Below are 3,791 nucleotides of genomic sequence, written 5' to 3' on the forward strand. Positions count from 1 at the left end.
ATATTTTCGAAATAAAGAAAAATATGTCCTTCTTTCTATTCAATAATTCAATGTCCTATTTTGATTTTATATAAAACAAAAAAGAAAAAATTACTCGATTTTGATTCTCAAAAATTTATCTATTTTATAAGATTGAATCGACTAAAAAAAGAAATTAATCATTTTATAGAGGATTGCCATGCTTAGTGTGTGACTCGTTAGTTTTTTAGAATGATTAAAAAAAAAAAAGAAACCGGTTAATAGTATCAATTCATTTAAAAAGAACTAATAACCAACACATCACTTCGGATTATCTAGATCTAAAGAATTAGTCAAAAGAAAAAAAATTTAATAAAAAAAGAATATAGCAACTGAAAAATTGTGAAAGATAAAAGAAAAAAAAGATTATTTAGTTGTAAAGCAATAAAAATATATAGATAAAAGAAAAGGTGAAAGAAAGAGATTAAAATATATCAATGATATAGAATTCGAATATGTAAAGGTCTATGGGTCATCTCAGAAAAGATAGTGTATTAAAGCATCCTTAAAAATAAAAAAGAATAATATATATATTTTTTTTTATTTTTAATGTCAATAAATTAAGAGCTCTGAATCAAGAAAAACTGATAATATTGATTCACGAAAAAAGAAATGAATATTCTATTCTAAAAAAATTTTATTAATTTTTAGCTATGAGAAAGGCTCCATTGTCGAATTAAAACCTAACCATTAATCGAGAGGCGATGGGAACGACGAAACCTGCAAATACTTAAGACTTAAGATTTTATTAAAAAAATCTTAAAGAAAACAAATCTTAATGATTTCTTAGGTGGGATGGCGGAAGAAACCTAAAAACAATCCATTTTTTAGGAGTTGTACCCTACATTAACATCTGAATTTCATTACATCTGAATTTGAGAATAAAAGAGTAAATATTCGCCCGCGAGAATTTTTCTTTTATTGAATTTTTTTATATTTTTGCCAATTCTAAGAATCGATATTGAAAACAAGATCTAAAAATTTCGAAGATTGTATGAAATCTCAAAAAATACCGAGATTTCGTTATTTACTAAACATATGACTATTTCTATTATTTTATCGATTAGATAGAATCTATATCCATATAGATATAGATATTTGAATTACTTCATTCGCGAGGAGCCGTATGAGGTGAAAATCTCATGTACGGTTCTGTAATAAAGATGGAATTGAAAAACAACCATCAATTATAACCCCCAAAGAACCAGATTTCGTAAACAACATAGAGGAAGAATGAAGGGAATATCCTATCGAGGTAATAATATTTGCTTCGGAAGATATGCTCTTCAGGCACTTGAGCCAGCTTGGATAACATCTAGACAAATAGAAGCGGGACGGCGGGCAATGTCAAGAAATGTTCGCCGAGGTGGACAAATATGGGTACGTATTTTTCCAGACAAACCGGTTACAGTAAGACCTACTGAAACACGTATGGGTTCAGGAAAAGGATTTCCCGAATATTGGGTAGCTGTTGTTAAACCTGGGAAAATACTTTATGAAATGGGTGGAGTACCAGAAAATATAGCAAGAAAGGCTATTTCAATAGCATCATCCAAAATGCCGATACGAACTCAATTCATTATTTCAGGATAATAAAAGAGAACCAAAGAAAATAGGTCTTTAGAATGAAAAGAAAAAAGGCAATAATAGGTTCCTTTTTTTTTGAACACAAAATATTTTTACTTCCTTTTTTAGATTGAAATAATAAAAAAATGATATGATTCAACCTCAAACTCATTTGAATGTAGCGGATAACAGCGGAGCACGTGAACTGATGTGTATTCGAATCCTAGGAGCTAGTAATCGACGATATGCTTATATTGGCGACATTGTTGTTGCTGTAATCAAACAAGCAGTACCAAATACGAACTTAGAAAAATCTGAAGTGATCAGAGCTGTAATTGTACGTACTTGTAAACAACTAAAACGTAGCAACGGTATAATAATTCAGTATGATGATAATGCTGCAGTTATAATTGATCAAGAAGGAAATCCAAAAGGAACTCGAATCTTTTGCGCAATCGCCCGGGAATTGAGACAGTTAAATTTCACTAAAATAGTTTCATTAGCACCTGAGGTATTATAAGAGGAAACCACGATATGGATATATTCTTTTTTTGTGAAATAGATAAATGTATCTATTTTATCTCAAAAATATATCTTTTGTAATAATTATTATTTTGAAGAATTCGTACTTATAAGTTTTAGAAGTAGCCATTTTTCTTTATTTCAGATTTATACTTGAAAACCTAAACAATATCTATATCTATCTATATATAGATATGGGCGAACGACGGGAATTGAACCCGCGCATGGTGGATTCACAATCCACTGCCTTGATCCACTTGGCTACATCCGCCCTTATAGTAAAAATGATCTATATCTCAAATTCTACCTTTTCATTATCCTTTTTTTTCTAACAAAGGAAAAAAAAAAAGATAAGGAATCATTAAATCAATCAAAAACGTATGTATAAATCTATAGAAATCTAAAAAAAAGATTACTAATCCAATATCCAATATAAAGGAGCAATATTAACAAAGTTGATATTGCTCCTTTATTTTTAAACAAAAACTCGTCTACTTTAAATTAAGATCAAAATTTTATCCATTAACAGATGGAGCTTCCATCGCAGCTAGATCTAGAGGGAAATTATGAGCATTACGTTCATGCATTACTTCCATACCAAGGTTAGCTCGGTTAATAATATCAGCCCAGGTATTTATTACACGACCTTGACTATCAACTACGGATTGGTTGAAATTAAAACCATTTAAGTTGAAAGCCATAGTGCTGATACCTAAAGCGGTAAACCAAATACCTACTACAGGCCAAGCAGCTAGGAAGAAATGTAAAGAACGAGAATTGTTGAAACTTGCATATTGGAAGATTAATCGGCCAAAATAACCATGAGCAGCTACAATATTATAAGTTTCTTCCTCTTGACCAAATCTGTAACCTTCATTAGCGGATTCATTTTCTGTGGTTTCCCTGATCAAACTAGAAGTTACCAAGGAACCATGCATAGCACTGAATAGGGAGCCGCCGAATACACCAGCTACACCTAACATGTGAAATGGATGCATAAGAATATTATGCTCAGCCTGAAATACAATCATAAAATTGAAAGTACCTGAAATTCCTAGAGGCATACCATCCGAAAAGCTTCCTTGACCAATAGGATAGATCAAGAAAACAGCAGTAGCGGCTGCAACAGGAGCTGAATATGCAACAGCAATCCAAGGACGCATACCCAGACGAAAACTAAGTTCCCACTCACGACCCATGTAGCAAGCTACACCAAGTAAGAAGTGTAGAACAATTAGTTCATAAGGACCGCCGTTGTATAACCACTCATCAACAGAAGCTGCTTCCCAGATCGGATAAAAATGCAAACCTATAGCCGCAGAAGTAGGAATAATCGCACCAGAAATGATATTGTTTCCATAAAGTAGAGATCCAGAAACAGGCTCACGAATACCATCAATATCTACTGGAGGGGCAGCGATAAAAGCGATAATAAATACAGAAGTTGCAGTCAATAAAGTAGGAATCATCAAAACACCAAACCATCCAATGTAAAGACGATTTTCGGTGCTGGTTATCCAATTACAGAAGCGACCCCATAGGCTTTCGCTCTCGCGTCTCTCTAAAATTGCAGTCATGGTAAAATCTTGGTTCATTTAATCATTAGGGACTCCCAAGCACAAAAATTCTCTATAATGCGAGAATTTGAGGACTTGTTATTCAACAGTATAACATGACTTATATAC

The 3,791-nt window shown here is 32.4% G+C and overlaps 1 protein-coding gene across 1 annotated transcript in view; it reads left to right on the forward strand.

Moving 5' to 3' along the window:
* The window catches only part of LOC114171552 (50S ribosomal protein L2, chloroplastic), a 3,679-nt gene extending 3,442 nt beyond the window's left edge, over positions 1–237 (forward strand). Inside the window, exon 2 of the mRNA XM_028056503.1 lies at positions 1–237. This exon is cut by the window's left edge and continues 1,958 nt beyond it. The gene's annotated coding sequence lies outside the window, so the exon portion shown is untranslated.
* Positions 238–3,791: the final 3,554 nt, after the last annotated feature.

Source organism: Vigna unguiculata, unplaced genomic scaffold (assembly GCF_004118075.2).
Source record: "Vigna unguiculata cultivar IT97K-499-35 unplaced genomic scaffold, ASM411807v1 contig_3, whole genome shotgun sequence".
Lineage (NCBI taxonomy): Eukaryota > Viridiplantae > Streptophyta > Magnoliopsida > Fabales > Fabaceae > Vigna > Vigna unguiculata.